The 20,677-nt window shown below is 38.0% G+C and overlaps 1 protein-coding gene across 3 annotated transcripts in view; it reads right to left on the minus strand.

Moving 5' to 3' along the window:
• TRPC4 (transient receptor potential cation channel subfamily C member 4) overlaps positions 1–19,416 on the minus strand; it is a 167,781-nt gene extending 148,365 nt beyond the window's left edge. The window contains exons 1-2 of one of the 3 annotated variants that reach the window (XM_074378079.1): positions 18,380–18,784; positions 17,817–18,012 (exon numbers count right to left, since the gene is read on the minus strand). The gene's annotated coding sequence lies outside the window, so the exon portion shown is untranslated. Of the gene's footprint in view, positions 1–17,816; positions 18,013–18,379; positions 18,786–19,073 lie in introns of those variants that run through there. The other 2 variants (XM_045514098.2, XM_045514099.2) reach the window with 2 other exon arrangements.
• Between the last annotated feature and the right edge of the window lie 1,261 nt (positions 19,417–20,677).

The raw sequence follows: 20,677 nt of genomic DNA on the forward strand, positions 1-20,677 counted from the left end.
GAGGGATCCTTTCACAATGCATACACTTATATCAAATCACCACAATGTACATTTTAAATATCTTACAATTTTATTTGTGATTATACCACAACAAAGTTGAAAGAATATTTAGATAGTTGTGAGTATGAATTTGATTGGTATATGAAAGTTAACTGCAATGGTTAATTTTATAAGAAAAATATTTTGATGCAATTCTTTAGACACTTTTCTATTGATACGCTGCTATGAAGGACAAAAACCTCATTCACCTAAACCATCTCTTCTCATCCTTCTCTACTTTTTCCTTCTAATGTTGATAATTATTTTAGTATTAGGTTGAATCATATGATGTAGTCATTTTTATATAAAAAATCATCACATATAGGCAGTTTCATATGGTTCAAACCATAGTGTATTTTCGCAAAATAATATTCATAGATTTATATTCAATGTACTGTTCTTGTTTTAACTTTTACTTCCTGACTTCAATGAGCTATAAATTTACTTACACATTTTCAACTTTATAACATTTCCAGTAGGTCCTGTCACCAAAGTTGGCCTTCTATCTTTTGTCTAAAGTTGGATTCTACAGTTGAAAATCATTAAGATTCATTTGCATTATAATAACCATAATATTGATCACTACAGAGTTGAGTATTGGCCTGGGAATCTATTTCCTGCCCTATGAATCCAGAGTCATTTTTAACGGAATTTTTTTGCTACTCGATTAATGATTTCATCTTGAATCTGGAATTCAAGACAGACCCACCTACTTCTAATCACCACGAAAGCAAAAATGTTATATCAGTGGCTTGAGATGATGCATTGTAAATACTTTTGAAATGATACAAAATAGAATAAAAAAACAGTTAAAACTATACTGAATTGTACCTAATGACAGGTGATTTACAGACGATCATAATAAGCATATGCGCATTTAATCAAAAATATATAAGACAAAATTTTCTCTTATGCTACACTAGTATGTCAACAGAAATGCGAGTGGCCTAGGAGTGAGCAGATGGCTGGGGACAGCTGACTGATACCCAGCTCAGGAATACTATGACTGAAGGCAAGAGAAGAAGGCAGGAAGCTGGTTGTCAATGCTGTGAGGATCTGAGTAAATCATTTATTTTTTCTATGCTTTATTTTTTTCTTTTTAAAAAGAAAGTGCTATAAAAGAAAAAAAATGATATGTTGAATTTCATCAAAATTAAAACTTTTACTCTGCATATGATTCGGGTAAGAAGCTGAAATGACAAGCTACAGACTTGAAGGAAATACTGAAAAACCATAGCAGATAAATGACGAGTACACAGATACTTAAATTAACTCCAAATCTCAACCCTGAAAAACAAAAACAGAAACACCTTAGATAATGTGCAAAAGACAGGAAGAGACATTCCATGGAAGAGGACATACAGATGCCAATAAGCTCATAAAGTGATGTTTGACACCATAAGCCATTGGAGAAATGCAAATTAATGCTACCATGAGACATTACTACCAGAAGAATGGCTGACATGGCTGAAATGAAAAACAGTAATGACATTGAGGCAAGGATGTTAATTTCTCCCACGTTTCCACATCCTTGTGTGGTAAGGATGGGGAGAAACTGGACCATTCATACATTGCTGCTCAGAGTGTAAAGTAGGACAGTCACTCTGAAAAATAGTTTAGTGGTTTCTTAAAAAGATAAAATGTGCAACTATAATTTGACTCAACAATTACACTCTGGGCATGTATCCCAAATAAATGAAGACTCACGTTCACGGAGAAATCTGTACACACACGTTTAGAGCAGTGTTACTGGTGATGGCAAAAACCTGAAAAAACCCAGATGTCCTTCGGTGGGTGAATGGTTAAACAACGTGTGGTTCATCCACACTATGGGACATTGCTCATCGATAAAAAGGAACAAATTACTGATGGACACAATAACACGGATGCACCTCAACAGCATTATACTGCATGAAAGAAGCCAAGATCAAAATGTCAAATACTGTGTGGTTTCAGCTATATTACACTCTCAAAAATGACAAAATTATAGTGATGGGAAACAAATTAATGGTTCCTAGTGGTTAGAGATGGTGTCTTTCAAAACATACACACACACACACACACACACACACACACACACACACACACACACACACCACGTGTTTAAATATAAATCAAGGGGCAGATCTTGGAACAATCCTGTTTAAAATACACTTGAAAGATAAAGTTTTGGTGATCCTTCCTGAAATTGACATTAATAACTATGGATAATAAATAAAAAGTAAAGAATAAGGACACTGTGTTTTCCTAGACCTGGTACAAGTGGATTTAAATCCAGTCCTTCAAAAGTTAATACCTTTAGCAAGTGCTATAAAACCAAGAAAGGCTTTTGGAAATGTGATGTCATATGCTCTAAGACTGACAAACAAAACCAAAGGTTGCTCAGTAGCTCATGTGGGCACTTTGAGAAAATGCTTCAAATTTCAAACTTGCATTATAATTGTTAAGAAACTTGGTTGTGGAATTTGTCAGGTTTGGGTTTAATTCAGGGCTATACTACATAATAATTAGGTGACATGGGAAAGCTGTTTAACCATTCTAAGCCTTTATTTTCCTCATCTGAAAAAAGGGGTTGATGATCACTGTCGTGAGGCTGATAAGACAAGATAATGCAGGCAAACCAACCAGCTTAGGAGCTGCCATGACTAATCACTCATTAAATGTTAGCTCATGTTACATTGCTACCATTTTCAGAAAAAAAAAGTTGGAAAATTTCATTCTAGCCACTGTCAGAGCACATTAAACTTCCCATACTCTGAGCTGTTGAAGTTCCAGAATCTTGGAAAGCCAACTAGTTACTTAGCATGATAATTGTATATTCAGGGGATTGCAATGTGACTGTAAGCTCCATCGTGATATTACAAAGCAAAGGACTAGAAGATTTGAGGAAAACATATACTCGGTGTGAGACTCTTTACAAAACACAGAAATTGAACTCAGTAGGGTTAAAGTTTCAGCTACTTAATGGCACAAAGAGGATTTCAGTCCTGAGCCTTTGCAATTAGGCTGTGGAAGAATTATGTCTTGAAATTGATGTTTGTAAAAAAAATATGTACAGCATAAATATTTTTGGCCATCAAGAAACTTCAGTAGAAAAATCTGTAATATACAAACTGCAGTCATGACAGCATCCTTGGAGCATCACGGCCGACAGAAAAAGCAGACAAGGAAGGAGCAGAGATGGGAGTGTATGAAGCGGGGAGGAATTCAAGTTCCTGACTTCTCCCTTTGTCTGCACTATTCTTGTTGCCTGTAAGAGCACAAGGTCTCACCAGAGGGCATGTCATAGCATACAGAGAAGGATGGGCCTTGAAGTCTTCACTAAGAAGACCAGAAACGGAGAATGGGCCCCTCCAATTCTATAGCCTGCCCTCTGTTCCATCATCTGGGGAAAAGCAGAGCCAGGTAAGAGATCACTGAGAGGCTACTGAAGTCATTATCCAAGAAAGCCCTCGGATCTGTGAGGTGGTGTATTTGGTCACTCGTACTGATAAAAGTGGCGTGATGGCCTTCCAGCAAATCTACATGATGTATAGAGAAGAAAGAAAGTGGTACTCAGGTCACAAAGAATTAAAGACTAAAGTACTTGCTTTTTTACAGGTCTGTGGAGTAGAAATGAAGTCGCTCTCTGACTCAGGTTAGAGAGAACCCAAATATCTGCTCTTTCCGCAAAGACTGTCTTGGGCAAAGGTTATATAACCCCAAAGTCCTCCAGATGGCACCCCACAACTTTTGGGGAAGCCTGGATATCTCCCTCCGGATATGCCAGGAAATTGACCGAAGTCCCAGCACAGCCCACCCTGTGGGCCTGAATCCCTGCAGGTAGATGAAATCTGCGGGCTTCCGGGGTTGAATACTGGGTGTGTAGCTACGGAGGCTCATGTCCTGAGCAGGAAGGTAGCCCAGTGGGGAAGTGAGATCCTGGATCTTCATGCCTTTCAGCCTGTCCATGGCATTGTCCCAGCTGATATGAAAACTGTGTTCCATCCACACCATGCGATACTACTAAGGATAAAAAAGAACAAGCTTGCTATACACACACAACTTGGATGAATCTCAGTCTTGGATGAATCTTGGTTGGTGGCCACCATGTTCCATGGGAAGGAAAGTCTGGCTTTAGGATGGGTTCTCCTGATGCTCAGAGATGGCACCCTTGTTGCTGACTATGAGATGAACTCTTTTCCAGGTGTTCAGGACCATGGACACAACCATGGCATAAGACTGTGGGCTGAGGGACAGGTTAGGAACGTCAGCCCAAAAGACAAATGTGCATCTCACTTCCGGGACACAGCCAACCAGCATCCAGTATAGAATTTAATCTAGCTCCTCATTCTCTTCTGAGCAAACATAAATGATCCTTTCCCCAGACCATCCAATAAAATCCCATTGTATTTAAAGCCAATTATTAAGCTGGAAGGGGCTGTGGAAAAAAACTTAAGATTTTCCAGCCATAGAAAGTTCAGTCCTGACAACTTTTCACTTGTCAGGCTGGAGCTGAGACCACTCTGTGTTGGGACTCCTCAGTGTTGAGTCTGTACACTGTGTATTGGAAAGACAGCCCACCCTCATCCACTCCAGAATCCCTTTTGCACAGAATAAAACTACAATGTGTATTTTTTTTAAAAAGACAATGACGCACATCTCAGGGTAAGCAAGGTCTGATCTGGACCATATGAACACAACCAGCAGATATATTAATCATATGCTGCAATGATACTGATGGTAAATTCAGAGATGAGTTTCCACAGGTAGGTTTGAATGATGTCTTAAGTTATATGATCTGGTGTCCTATTGTGTTGGTACATCTGCAGAACATCTCCAAGAAAATATATTCTATCAGGCCTTAAGGCAATTTTAGCAACAACAGTTATAAATGTAACACTAACAGCAGTGAGCGATGACATTCTCCCACCCTTGTATAATGGACTTCAGATGGGAGAAGTAAAGATTACTCAGGAAACCACAGGCCTGAAAAAAACCTCACCTCAGTAACAAAGAGGTCAAATTGCTACTGCATTATATTGCCTCTCCATTTTGTTCAGTTAACAGTGTGTTTGTTATTCAATAAGAAAGAGCTATTAGTTGGAACTTAATTACAGCTCATTTGAGCCACATTAATATGGTTTTATTTAGAATTTTTTCTTTTATACAAAATAACTTTAAAATGGTCGTTTAGTATCTAAGGTCAAAGACTTGGTAATTTTGCAATAATGTTACTTCTGAGCTAACAACAACAACAACAAAATTCAGGTTAAAGATTCCAAGACTCCTTTGCAATAGCTGTATTCATCCCTCTGTGGGTACAATTATGCATCTGCACTATACTATTCTTTTAAACATTTGACAAAATTTTTCAGCATTAACTTAAAAATATGAAAGAAGTACTGCTTCTATGACTGAATGGCATGTAATGAACTAACATCCCTTCTAACATTTAGAAAAGCTGGGTAAATATAAACAAACAAGCAAACAAACCTCTGCCTAAAGAAGAGTTGCAGAGATAACCAGGACTTGAGCAGCCAAGATCTCATTAGAGGGAAACCACAGAGAGATGGTTTGACCTTCCACAAACCACGTTTCCCCTCATGGCATCTGCCAACGCAAATACAAAGTTCTCAAGTCCTGGTAAGAAGGGAGACAGATGGAAGTGTGTCTCACACTCAGCAGCTCGTTTTGAAAAGCATTTGTTAAAATCTTAAGCTTTGTAGGAAAATAAGCGAGGCACTTAGCAGAAAGCTGCTGAAATTCAGAGCAGGGTATTCATCAATCTCACAAAAATGCAGAGACTGAATTCCTTATTTGGGAACCTGCAAGGAGAAGTGGTCTTATTTAACTGTCAAAGTTCCCAGACCCTGGGATCCTATAATGTTCAATGAGGTCAACCAGGGGTTCATAGGGACTTGCAAAATCTGAAAATTAGCTTCTCATGAGCTCAGGTTACGACTGGACTAAGATGTTTGCTCCATCTTATCTACCTGCCAGACCACAGAGTGTATCCTCAAGAATTCAACAATAGTTGATACATATTTTTCACCTTTAAATAAAAACGTATGTGGCATTCTAAGAAAAAATTAAGAACATCCAGTCAACACATGACCCTGTAATTGGAGTTATCACAATCAGTCTTTAAATGTGTTATTCAACAATATTCAGAAATTAGATGGAAAAACAGAAAATTTTATGAGGGGGTCTAAAATGTATGAAAAATAATTAAAATACTGGAAGCAAAAAAAATGCAATATTGAAATTAACAACTTAATAAGTGACTTTAGCAGCAAGTAGGCCATGATGAGAAAAAAAAAAAGGATTCATGGATAGGAAGACAAAGCTATTAAAATTGCCCAGATTACAGCACAGAAAGCAAAAATGCATGGAAATACATTAAAAGAAAAATTAAAAGAAGACAAGAAATATGGCACAAACCAGAAAGGAAAAAAAGTGTAATTGAAGGCGTTTGGGGGGGAAAACGTTTCGTAGGTGCAATACTACCACTGAAGAGATAATGACCAAGAATTTTACACAAGTGATGAAAGATATCAAGCCGTATTTAAGAAATGTTTCAATAAACAAGTCTCTAACTGTATAGCACTGGGAACTACACTCAACATCTGGTAGCAACCTATAATGAGAAGACTATGAAAGGGAATATATGTATGTATACATATGATTGAAACATTATGCTGCACATCAGAAATTGATAAACACTGTAAACTGACTAGACTTCAATGAAAGATAAGAAAATTTAAAAAAAAGAAATTTTCCAAATGCCAAGCAGCAGAAACCCAAAGAGATCACTTTGGTACATTATTGTAAAACTACTGAAAATAAAAGATTAAAAGAAAACATAAAAGCAACCAAAAATACGGACCACATTGCCCTCAGTGGAGCCACAATCAGACTGATGGTTGAGGTTTCAGCAGAAATGGTGCAAGTCAAAAGTCAACTGGGTGGCATAAAGTGCAGAAAGAAAATAAATTCTAATCTGGAATACTCTAACCAATTAAAAAAGCTTTAAAAGTGAGATCCAGAATAAGAACATTTTCAATCAAACAAAAGCTGAGAAAATGTTTTGCCAACATACTAACATGAAACATGAGGAAGAGAATTCTTGGCTGCCCACAGAGGCATGGTGGTACAAAGGAGCAGAGGGTATCTAAAGATAGCGGGGATAGTATCTGCAATTATAAAAAGGGAAAAGAAAACTGAAATAAAAAAATAAAACTGATTTATAATTGTTCTTGAAAAAAAATTAAATTTATCCAGCTCAGCCCACACCCCCACCAAATGCATGTAGGTCAACATGTATAAAATTTTATTTTTTAAAAAGATCAGTATACTGTCCCCCAAGTTTATTTCCACCTACTTCTATGGTAAGAAGTAAAGACAGTACCTTATCAATAGCTCATCAATAATCAGATAAATATTTTGTATTGGTTGGTCTTAAATTTATATTTCAAATAAATAGCAAGAAATTTCAAAGCCCTGCTAAGAATTTTAAGAAGATAAATGGAAGACTAGGAATAGACTTACCATATGACCTAGTAATCCTACTCCTGGGCATATATCCAGAAGGAACCCTACTTCTAAAAGACGCCTGCACCCCAATGTTCATAGCAGCACTATTTACAATAGCCAAGACATGGAAACAGCCTAAATGTCCATCAACAGATGACTGGATAAAGAAGTTGTGGTATATTTATACAGTGGAATACTATTCAGCCATAAAAATGACAACATAATGCCATTTGCAGCAACATGGATGTTCCTATAGAACGTCATTCTAAGTGAAGTAAACCAGAAAGAGAAAGAAAAATACCATATGATATTGTTCATATATGGAATCTAAAAAAAAAAAAAAATAGACAAATGAACTTAAATATAAAACAGAAACAGACTCAGAGACATAGAATACAAACTTGTGGTTGCCAGAGGGTAGAGGAGTGGGAAGGGACAGACTGGGAGTTCAAAATTTGTAGATACTGACAGGTATATATAGAATAGATAAATAAGTTTATACTACATAGCGCAGGGAAATATATACAAGATCTTGTGCTAGCTCATAGTGAAAAAGAATGTGACAATGAATATATGTATGTTCATGCATGACTGAAAATTTTGCTCTACACTAGAAATTGACACAACATTGTAAACTGACTATAACTCAATAAAATAAAATTAAAAAAAAGAAGATACATGGAAAGTATTTGTTGCATGAATTAAAATTAAAAGGTTAATTCTTTTTAAAGTGAATGATTGCCTATGATTAATAAATTAGTAGTATATCTTTAGTATTTTGCTATTTCAGACATTTAAAATATTCATATAGATTTTTATAGTGAATTCATATAGTGTTTATCCTTGTGATTGTTGTCAGCATCCATCTTAGTGTAAAACGCAAAAATGGCTAGAAATTCCAGAACCAGCCATGTAATGATTTTCCTCTCATAATGCAGCAGAGAGTATAATGGATCATTCTTAAATGCAGTAGTTTAAGTTAATTGTACAACTTGCTGGTACAACAAGAAAGAATATAATGATATGAAGTCTCCTTTCTTAAAATCCTTCATACAAGCCCTTTTGATATGAAATTTTCTTAAATATATTGGAAAGAAACTTTATGTCTAACCTAAAGAAAAGAAACTGGTAATAGTATTTTATCAGAGGTCATATCAACAGATGTTGCAATTAAATTTTAACATGAACACAAAATCTTACCACAATTTTATAAATGTTCAGAGAAATCAATGTTCATCATACTTGCCGTCTACCTATGGAAGTACCCTGATCTGGTAGAGGCCGCAGGGAATGTGGGTTCCAACATGGCCAGTCCTCTGTCATAAGCCTCCAGTCTACGTGGGAGCAGCCATAAACAATGGACCAATAGACAACTGAAAATGCTCATCTGCAGATACGAGGACTGAGGGCGTGCAAGCAATAGGTAGTACTGAATACTGCATTGGAAATAAACCAAAGGGTAAATGAAACTCTTTGAGCAGTCACTGGGTTTGTTATACCTGCATATCCATTTCATCATGATTAAAATCAAAATAAATTCTGGCAGACTCTGAAACACTCCTAAAAGCTATTAAATACCAATACGTTTTATGAGTAGAGATTATCTTTAATCATATTAAACATTTGACACATAATCCTTGTATATTTTTATAGATGAGAAAATCTTGACTCTTAAAACCATTGTGAGTGGCTCAGCTTTCAAATAGCTTTCTTTACATAAACTGAAATGAACCGAGGTTGTATGTTTCGAACATATCCTGGGTTATTCAACAATAGATCCTTCCCTTTAAAATACTCAATTTGTTTACTTCTTAATCAAATTGTCTCCTACCTCTATTTTATTTTGTAGCGATCTACGTTCAAAAATAAATCAGAGGCTAAAATATTGCAACATAAAGCAAATCTTATACATTCTGTGTTGTCAAAAATTATTACCATTGACTATTAATCTAAAAAAGAGGCAGTTTTTAAGATTTCATTGTACCCAATATTTCAACAATAGCAGTGTAATAACTAGAAAGAAAGTATTTAAGTAGGCTGGAAAGTTATGCTTTAAGCTCTGGTTTTAGTGGTTCACTGCTAAGTACAACAGAATAAAACCCGGTTTTTGTGCTTCAGGTTAAAGTTGTTGCTATTTTATATGCTGGAAAAAAGTCTTTATCATAAGAACTATTATGATGAAACGTTTTTTCATTAAGGCTTTTTTATTCGTGAAAGGGCAAAATCATTTGCTGGTTCACTTTGTTCCAAGAACGTGCTGAAGTACTAAATAGAAATATGCTGTTCAGTTCTCTTAAGTAGCTTGCCTATTACAAATCAAAATGTTAAGCTGTGAGGTTAAAATGAACCAGATAAGCAAATAAGTCTTTTCCCTCTGCCAACGTTTTCTTTTTATACAGCACATACAGAGAGACATATCTCTTTTTTTTTTAGATACAAAGCTATTTAATATCCTATAGAGCATAATAACCCTAACATTTGAGTGTTCTATAAAAATATTGCTTTCTTTTTAATTATCAAGGCTTTCAGAGGCATAGAGGTAGGCACTTGATTATATCACACGATGACTCTCAGAAAATAAAAACTTCTGGTAAAGACTGGGTAATACTAGGAATGTAGTTCCCCAAAAATCCTGTTTTAAAAAGATGAATGTAGCTTGGTCCTTTTTTTGTTTGCCATATTTAAGACTAGGAGGTGGATGCCCTCTTTCTAGTTGTTAGATACATTCTCAGCTGTAGACAAAAGAGCTTCCTCGAAAACAATCCCAGGATATACTGAGAACTCCTAGAATGGGTTCATCTGTCTCAGACTGTCTTGAGCCAAAGTTTTTTATGCCCCAAAGCAAAGGGTAAGGGGGTGAGGATTCCAAGTCACTACACCCCTAGTTCTGAAACTGGCTTCCTCTCTTAGGTTTGCGTCTTTGGTTCAAAGGGGGATGACAACATGTGGATGCATCACCGTAAGTCTGTCAAGACCACGGAAAACAACTGATCTCCCAGCATAAGTCACCTTTGAACTGTAATTCAGTAACATCTAAGTACAAAAGGAAAGCATCCTCTTTAAGGGTGTCAATAATGCTATTTAAAGTTAATATAAATTTAATTGGAAATTCTAAGTCCTACTCTTATAGGAAACAATAATTTGAGGCAAAAAGGATGCATTTGGATTTCTTCCAACATGACCCAATGTTATTTTTTTTTTAATTCCAAGTATAGACTCTATTTATTTTAGCATGACTTGTGTTATTTCCTTAATGAGTTCTCCATTTCCAGGAGAAGAGGACAATAAAACAGCAAAACATCGACAAGATAATATGGGACACTAGGACATACTAAGAGGTTTTTGAGAATCCTTTGTTTGAAATCTTAAACAAAAAGATAACATGTGCCCCTCTGTATTCTCAGCATCTAGAAGAGTTACTCGTATGCTTTACATAAGTCCTTCAGAAAGCATTCCACATGTGTGTATGTATTACATATATTATATATGTGTATATTTCAAAAAATCACTTAGTAAGATTTGAGAGTCTTGCTTAAAAAAACTTTTGACTTTGATGACCTTCCAAGTCGTTCATTACGTATCTAATTATTCTACAGGGACACTAATACACTGGCAAATAACTTCTGTTGTCTTTTAGGGGCTATGCTATGCTCTTTGCTAACAATTTTTATCTCACTGTCTCTGATCATTATTACTCTGTAGGCAGTACTGTAAGAACCCATCCACGAGAGCTGTCTCCCATTCTTTATCATTCTTTATTACTTATATGGCATTATATATTGCTCTATGTATATGTTTATACACACACACATATACAGTATATACAGATGGGCATACATATGTATACTTTATGTTTAATTAAAGAATTTAAATGGAGGTTTTAAATGCTAGTATATATTCAAATGCAGATACATATAGATACATATATATATATATATAGATATGTAATTAAACAAGGTCCAAAATTGCTTGTCAAGCTACAACTACCACAGAAGAGAATTCATTTAAAGCATAGCCTTCAATGTGATCTTAAGGGTGGGCACCTTCACTGGACTGGTCGTGAAAGAGATCCTTACATAAGATGATCGCCAGCCTGTCACAAACAGTAGGGATGACTGTATATAAAGCAGGATGGATCCTCCATCCTCCACTCAAGGTACACTATGCTCCTGCCTGTCCTCTCACCCCTCTATCACATTCTTGGGGATTCACTATTGGAGTGTTACCATTCCTTGAAAGAACAGCATATTAAAATACAGAGGCTGAGCACAGTAGCTGACAACAGACCCATCACCCATGCATTCATTTATTCCATTCACCCCTTCAATAAGCCTGTGTTGACCATTAATAACCCTAATTCTATGAAAGTGAAAATTACAATGCAATGAGCTATGAACTATGAGCCTGGTGCACAGGATCTTAAGCTTCCTCAACGGTGTTGTTTCTCCACTATTATTTGGAGGTAAAAGATACTAGAAGTGTAGCAGAGTATCTGAACACTGGTCATAAACCTTCATTTGTAACAATTTTACTCTTAGTGAAGTAGAATAAAAAGACTACAAAATCTCCCAAACCCCCCAAAAGCAAAAGCTCATGTCATCCCACAACGGGACATCAGAAACTATTAAGCCATGAATTCTCAGCTTAGATTACCAAATGTAATCACTCAAACGTCTCTGGCTTTCTTCAGTTCAGTATGTATTCCTGAGAAACACTTGTTCTAGCCACACTTCTCACAATGTAATAGAAAAAAACTGCCCTTTCAGAATTCCAGTACAGCACCACTTAAACTAAAGCACATTAATAATTGGTTATGTAAGTCCGGTGAAGACGAGAATTATGGAGTAACTAGGTGACTGGACGTTATATCCATTAAATGACGGCAGGTTATATTTATAACACAGGAAGTAATATGGTACGTACTGTATCGCATAAGCACAATGTTATTATTATAATGGCTTCAGTTGATAAACAAGTTCACAATTCAGTCAACTTAGGAATTAGAAAACTGTGAAATAGAGTATGCTTACTTACAAACGCATAATACTTATGACAATCTAATTCAATTAAAAACATATTTTTTGAGCATCCTCTGGGTTTCTTAAAGGAGTCTGCATCTAGTTCAGGAGAGAGACCTCTACCCATCTGCAAAGCAGAATATAACAAGGGTTTGGCTTGTATTTATACTTGCGACACCTGGAGACAAAAAGGAAACTTTCAAGGAGACAGTGAAATTGAGCTAGGCTTTGGTGCTTGGAGAACATTTTGAGGAAGCAATAAGGTAAAAGTTATTCTGCACAGAGGGAGCTTTGCCAGAAAATGCAAAGATGAAGAGCTAATTTGTGTCTCGTTCATCTATTTCTTCAATGATTCATTTACTAATACTCAACAAACAGCTCCTGAATGGATACCACTTCAGTGCTAATTTTTTGTAATGGCATTACATATATTCCAAAAAGTCATTTCCTCAACTTCAATGTCAATAGGTTTTTGGACATAAGCACATCAGTTTTCAATTCAGGTGTATGTTTAAAACAAAAAAACCCATGCACATTTGTTAAAATGTGCCACCAGCTGACAGATGTCTTTGGGCTATATGAAGTGGTGCTCCCTCATTAAATATCAAGGGGCATTCAAAATAATTAGGCAATTAAAATTAAGACAAAAACAGCTTGTCTAGAAATTTCTCATGACATTGATAAGACACGAGAGAAACCTAACAGGTCTTAACATGACCATGTTTTGTGTAAACCAAGATATGTTATCAACAGCCTACAGATGTTCTAAAGTTTTGAATGACAGTTTTTTATGTAGTAATTACAATCTCTTGACTATTTAAAAATGTGCTACCTTGAATTTTACTTATGAAAATAAACCTTGTTACTCTCCATCTATATGACATGTAGATTTGGGAGTAAGACAGGAAATAATTCCAAGAACAACTTGCTTGAGCTGAGCAGCGCATCTTCTGCTCTGCTCAGAACTGCTGAAGTTTTCCTGAACAGAGTATTGTTTGAAATTCTAGCCTCCTAAAGGGGTTGTTTATGTCCTGTGTTACAACATTTGAAAAATTAAAGAAATAAATAGCTGTAAAAATCTAATGAATTTCTGGATTTTGTTCAGATATTACATGTTTTGTTTTAGAAACTGTGAGAATCAAGTCAAAGGAGTTTGGGCTTCAGAATCAAGCAGACATGGGTTCAAATCCTGACTCTACCACCAAAAAGCTTCGTGGTTTTGCTTTTGTTTTTGTTTTAGTAATTTAGTCTTTTCAGCTCCTTTAAAAGGTGGTAATAATACTTTAGTGTTAAGGTAGCTGTGAAGATAAACAGGAGAAAAAAAATATTTCAAGTTCTTAGCCTAGTTCCTGGCAGACACCAAGTACCCATAAATAATAACCCCCCCTCATTTTCTTCCTTTTCTTTTTTCATAATAGTTCCAGTTTCCCTGTCTTAAGGAAATCTTACCCTTGATAATATTTGTCAAGGAAATTACTTATGGTAAATTTTTCAACACACTTCAAAAATGTAACAGCAAACTACAGGCAGGCAGAATGTAATGAATGTATATCTGATTCATTACACTTCACTTGCCAGTTCTCAGAAAGAATGCAGTGTGCTAGATAAAGCTATCAAAGCATATTTTTAAATTAATGTTTTAATTAACATTTCTATTTTTTATGTGTAAAACTGTGCCCGCGTGTCTTCTGTTGCTTCTCACAGAGTCGTTACTCTAGGACACTGCTGTATTTCAAAGGAAACATTTCTTAAAGGATTGACAAAATATACACTCATGTTAATGGGGAGCATCCACAGTCTAGTTACAAGAGGAGATCAAGTACTGAAACTACTCTCTCTGTTTCATTTCCTATTTAAGTGAAACTGAACTTTCAGAAGAATTGTTGAGATTTAAAAAAAAAAACTTTAAGTATATCATCTCATTTATTGAATAGTTCATGGAACTGTGTAGTTTTAAATGGGTATATTTTCAGTGCATGTGTCTTTAACTTTGTTTCCCAAATGAATGGCTTCTTTTCCTACGTGTGTTTTTTTCATCATAGCATTATTTTGGTAGTACTCATGTTCTCAGAGATTAGGTCTCTATTTGTGCTGATTAAAAAGATATAGCCGTGGTCTGACATCCCTGATCAAAATATTCTCAAATCTCTTAAAATACTGAGGTCTTGACACATCTGGGAAGATTAGAACTAGAAGACATAAGAGGGAGGATGTTCGAAAGCAATTTTTCATCACAGCTAGCTAGCAAATGTCCAATTTAAGTTGGGTTGAATTAACCAGATTTAACGTTTATTTGGTGTGGGTGTGTTTGGGGGGAGGGGAATGATAAAGCATAACTTAAGCTAAAAGACAAGGTTTTTATTTTGAGTTGTCCCTCAATATCATTTTCAATAAGAATCAAAATGCTTATTGTGGGTTTTCCTAGATGTTAAGGAGGTAACACTGGTTTCAGTTTAACCCAGACAAACACAGAAGTAAAGATGCACACTAGACTCTGATCTCATAAAATGTTCAGCAAATATGATTTTGAAAAAAGGAAATTTAATACTTTATTATATTGCCTTCACCTAGCTTGTTTTTAAAAGTAAAACAATTCTGTTTTCATAAGAAAATATTCAGTCCAGAGTTTTATTTTCCTAGCTAATTTTAATGTTCAGCATTTCTTCTACAACTTTATTTCCAAAATCCTTTCTCTCTTTGAGCACTGATACTCACAATATTAACTACTGAATAAATGTGTGCATATCTTTATTTTTGTTGCAATATATGAATGAATTAGAAAAGGTAGATTATTTTAGCTTTCAGTTGCTAGATATAATGTGGATAACCTGAATTGCCATAAGTTATCCTGGCAATTAAACCTGCAGTCATAAAATTCTGACAATATTTTCAACAATAAATTTGTGAAAGTATTTTTAATTCAGTAGGGTTAATCAGCACATCCTAAAGGTTATTATTATACTTCAATAGAAATGTATTATGTTTATAATAGAATTTAAGTTTAAAAGTAAAATGTGTGATCTGAATAAGATTCAAAGTTTTTCAAAATCAGAAGGAACAAAAGCAATGTTTCTGGCAAGTTTCCTACTTATGTAAAGTATAAATTAATAAAGGTTATATTATGTGGAAAGTTATTTGAGCTCTTATATTTTAATAACCAAAGTGTCCATAAAATTCACATAGAATTTTCATTTTCTCATGGTTTTCTCTTTGCATTTTGAACTTGACTTTCCAGGAATAACTGCCACAGAAAAATAAATCATGTAAAAATTACAAAATTTTAAAGCTTATAGGTAATGGACATCAATTCCACCATTTGTATCTTTGAGAATGACCATTAAGCAAGTAAATGGAAACTCATGTTATTTTTCAAGATCAGAGATTTTCAGAGTATTAATATTTAACAGATTTTTCTAAAGAGATACGTTTCTTATACCTGTTGAGCTTAGATCTTCTATGCTTTGATAAAAGCCCATGTTCCTTTAAGTTCTTACTTAAGTGGAAGAATGTTTCTAAATTTGCAATAACGAATCTCCCTACACCTTAAACAGTTTTTCTTTCTACCTCACTATATACTTATTACTTCAGTGAATATTAAACACTACTTATGTATCAATTTCATTAACCTGTGGGTATTTCTCTTTGTAACTTTCTTGGCATAAATCTATTGGTTCTTCACTCTACAACAGCAAGCTTAGCAGAGCAGCTGAGCTCTGTGAAGGCTCTCCAGCTCTGTGGTCTCTTATTCACAAATGATACAAGTGCTTTCTTTTTTTCTACCTGTGCTGACTTCCATTAATTCAAGACATTTGCATGAAATGCTTTGACAAAGCCAATTTAACCTCTACTATATGTTGCTTTGCATTAATGACATTAATTCATAAATAGTTTTTAAAGAGCTTCTTTAACAATACCTACTGAATTTGGATACTAACATTCGGATTATTAGTTATCCCTGTATCCTATTAATTTTTTGCCTTCAATACATAAAGGAGGGGTGTTTCTTGTCTACTGTCCAGGTGAATAGAAGTAGGCATCACAAATGCAAGTTTAAACAGCCAAACAGAACACAGTGAGGACGATTTCAGTGTTTTCACATATCCACCCACTCTTACTCTCGCTAATTCAGAGTTTTTCTTTAAAAAAAAAAACAAAAAAACAACAAACTCATTACCCTATTTTCTTAAAGAATTTGTAATATATTTTGTGCAATAATTACTGTGATAGAAATCCAGAAATTATATGAGACCTGAATTTTTTTTTTTTTTTTTTTTTTTTTAGTTTTACAAGTCTGTTCTAAATTTCCTTTTAATAAAACAAGTAAACATTGTTTCTGCCTCCTTGCACTCCTTTGGCTTGGTGCTTACTTACTAAGCAACCTGCTGCATTTTATAGCTGTGGATCTTAATTGGGAAGGGCCCCCCTAAGACACCATGTGAACAGGGATACACCAGAGTGGATACAGCATGGTGACCCAGACAAGACACAGAGGTCCCTTTCCGCAGTTTCTCCCGCCCTCCTTCCCCTTCGGGTATTCTCTGGTTATCTCATCACAAAAGACAGCTGAGTTCACAGCTGGAACAACAAGTTGTGCTGCGAACGCCAGTGATTCAGCCAAGTCGCAAAGAGGGTCACTGGCTTAATGGGAATTTCAGTTGCCAAGCGAACTAGGAACCCCTAGCCTGGGTCCAGCCACGCACGGATAAAAGTGTTGCTGCCTTTTGATAGAGGATGGAAATGACGCAGAGTGTAATTGGGCGACAGAATACTGATCCCTCTGCTTTCTTCATTACCCCAGTTTAGGTACCAGAGTCTAGGGCTCACTTACATACACCCAGGGGCCACCAAGCTCTCCATCTTCCCTAAATGCATAACAGGCTGAAAGCAGCCTTCCTCCCAGCTCCGCGGCGCGGCTGCTGCTGCTTTGTTTACCATGTAAGTCACACCGGGGGTTCACTCTTGCCCTCTCCCCTGCTTTAAAGCGGGGTATGGCCAGAGGCTGAGAGCACCCCCAAACTCCCGCGGAGCCCGTTCAACCAGAGAAACCTTCGCAGATCCGGTCCCGAGCCTTAAAGAGAGGCCACGCAGCCGGAGCCTCTGAACTCGGAACCCCCCGGGGACGTCCGCCTCACGAGAGCGAGCCGGCTTCCCAGGCGGCTTGAGAAACTTAACGGAGATCCCAGGGAGGAGGCGAGGTGTATGCAGCTCCGGTCAGACGGAGCTCCGAGGCGACACCCTCTTTACCTGCAAAGTTGCAACCTTCCGGCTGAAGAGGGAGCGATTCCAGGCCGGCGGCGCGGGTGCTATGCCCGGGGAGCGCACGCCCGGCAAATTCCAACGGGATATCCTTGGTCTCCGCCGAGTTTTGGAGCATTCCAAGGAAAACGCACGAAGCCGGAGCCCACGCAGCTGGCACCGAGCTGGGCGGAGTGAGGATGCTCTGAGAGAGATGCCACGGGAGGCGGGGGAGGGGAGGCCCCGAAGGGGAGGTGAGCGCCGGGGGAGGAGAACCTCGCCCACCCCCTCCCTTGCGGATCCCTCCGGATAAAGTTAGCGTTCCCACGGCTGCCAACGGATGAACCCAGAGGGAGACACTCAGCCCTCCGTCTCCCACGGCTGCCGGACTCAGGGGCCGCCCAGACTGGGTCCGCGAAGGGCAGCTCATGAGGATGCGCGTCCCACGCACCGCTCCGCGCCGCGGTGAGGGGACCTGCGCGAGGGCAGGACCCCGGCTCAGCTGCCCAGGAAGAGCCTCCGCCTCCCTGGGCCAAAGGTTTGAGGTCAGCCAGTTGGGCAGGAGAGCTCACCTCAAGCCAGCGGTCACGCAGCCACGTCCGCGGACGGAACCCACCCTGCGATCCTGGGTGCCAGCCAGACACACCTCCAGGCTTCGGGCGGGCTCTGCCGGCGGTCCGACCTCAGTTCGCGTCCGGAGCCAGCTTCTGCACACACGGCTCCCACCCCAGTAAGCAAGCACCCGGGCGGCAGGTCGCCCGACTTGAGAAAGTAACCCCCACCCTCACCCCGTAACTCTCAAAGCCTCTCCCACTCCGCTGCTCTGGGGTCCCGGCACCCCCTCTCGCGTCCTCAAGGTGTCAGACTTCCCCTGCAAGAGCAGGCGTTTGCGGCTCGCCGCTAGTGTCAACAATGGAGACAGTCACAATGAATAAATGATGAGGAAGCGTCCCACCCACCCGCCCCCAGCTCGCTCCTTCCAACAGGCCCAGGAAAATCAGTAAGTTTCCAAATATTAAGTAAAACCCCAAATGCGCACCAGCCTAGGAGCGCGAGGTTCGGTGGCTTCAGGTGGGATGTGTTGAGTGCGTGCGTGCGTGCGTGCGTGTGTGTGTGTGTGTGTGTGGTGAGTGATGCACCCAACAGCGTAGCGAGATTGCAGAATAAAAGTTCTCTCTTGGCAGTCACTTGGATGTTCCTACCTGAAGATAATATTAACGTGCGTAGAGGAAAAGATCTGTATAGGCAAAGTTGGCAATAACTTACTCGCTTGTCACTGCGACGCGGTGATTCCCAGCTTGTCACCCGCGGAGGCTTGGTTGGTCTCGACCTTAAGGACTGGAGAGTTTATTTGTAAAATAAAGTGGCGTCCGTGCGGAATCTTAGCTAGCGGTTACTTGGCTTACGACCCTCGGGTTCTCCTTGATTTCTTTTATTTTCCGAAAACCCTGGGGTGACTGCTGGTCGCTGGTCCCATCTCGGCAGATGCCTGCTCCAGCTTCGCGCTAGTGCAACAGATGAGTGACAGCCCTTTCTCCCAGTCCCAGCCACGCGTCGTTACACCTTCTGGGAGTCAGTGCTCTGCCGACTGCCGGGAGGATCAGTTTCTCCCCAAGAACTAGCCCCCAGGGGAGTTAAGGGTAGGCGGCAAGCCGGACCCATGCGCAGACTCCAAAGCGCCAAATTAAAGAATTTCCTTCTTGGCTGTCTTTTATTTTTTCCTCCTTAGTTCACAAGAGTTGAGGGATTTTTTGTTTGTTTGTTTGTTTGTTTGTTTAACCACTTTCCTTGTTTCTAAATTTCTCTTTCTCTCTAGCTTATTGCTCTTCTCATGAGTTTATCCCAAGCCCAGACTTGACCCCTGTTGACCCCTGTTCTAAATTTATCAAAGTGCTTCCTCTAGGTCATCTCCTCCCAGGTACTGAGGCAAACTTCAGAAAACAATTAAAGGTGCAGACAACAAAGGAATTCCTTTCTTTCCTCGAACATTTTTGCTTTTTACCACAAAAGTACTTTAACATCTTTAAACAGTTTCTAAAATGTTTTAATGTTAAATAATGACGTTTATGAAACATGCAGGGACACGTGTACCTGTAGACAAGGCAATGGACTTTATAATAAATACAAGTCCAGTTTCTACCTAACAGGGGAGGGGAGGACAATGTATATGAAAATCTGTTTAATGCAATGCAACAGTAAATGTGTTTGTATTTTTTTCTGAAATAACATACTCCCATTAATCATCATTAATTTAAACGTTTTAATGCCTAAGAAACAAAAGTGAAGCCAACAGTTATGGAGGTAACGTCTTGCCTCAGCCTGATACACAAAATTCTACATATTCTGAGTGTGTGTCTTTAAAAATAAACCTCTAATAGAATTCCACATACTGAGATGAGTGTATGTCTTTATCCTACATTTAAAAATACGTTCAAAGGAAAGTGGATCAGTAACACACATCCACTAATTAAGGGTGAAGAACTTTTTACTTTACAACCTTAGCCTCTGTACCAAATTATATGCCTGTTCCTGCCTCTCTTACATTATGTTCTTTATAACAAATAGCATCTCCGTCATGACGTTGGTGAGGGGTGTTTTGTATTATTATTTCCCTAAGTTGTTATTTTTTCCATAAGAAATGTGCCTGTGAATCTGCAGTAAATACAAAACAGAAAGGAACAGTGAGGACAGCCAGCAGAGTAGGCTATGTTTCCAAGGGAAGAAGAATGTTCTATTGATCCCTGAGCGTCATTGCAACACGTTCACTTGATTATTGATTGCTAACCTCATGTGACCTCCTAAAATGATTAGCAATTACAAGAAAATTATTTGAAATCTACTTAAACAACACAGTGAACTGTGTATACTAC

This window comes from Camelus bactrianus, chromosome 14, assembly GCF_048773025.1.
Source record: "Camelus bactrianus isolate YW-2024 breed Bactrian camel chromosome 14, ASM4877302v1, whole genome shotgun sequence".
Classification (NCBI taxonomy): domain Eukaryota; kingdom Metazoa; phylum Chordata; class Mammalia; order Artiodactyla; family Camelidae; genus Camelus; species Camelus bactrianus.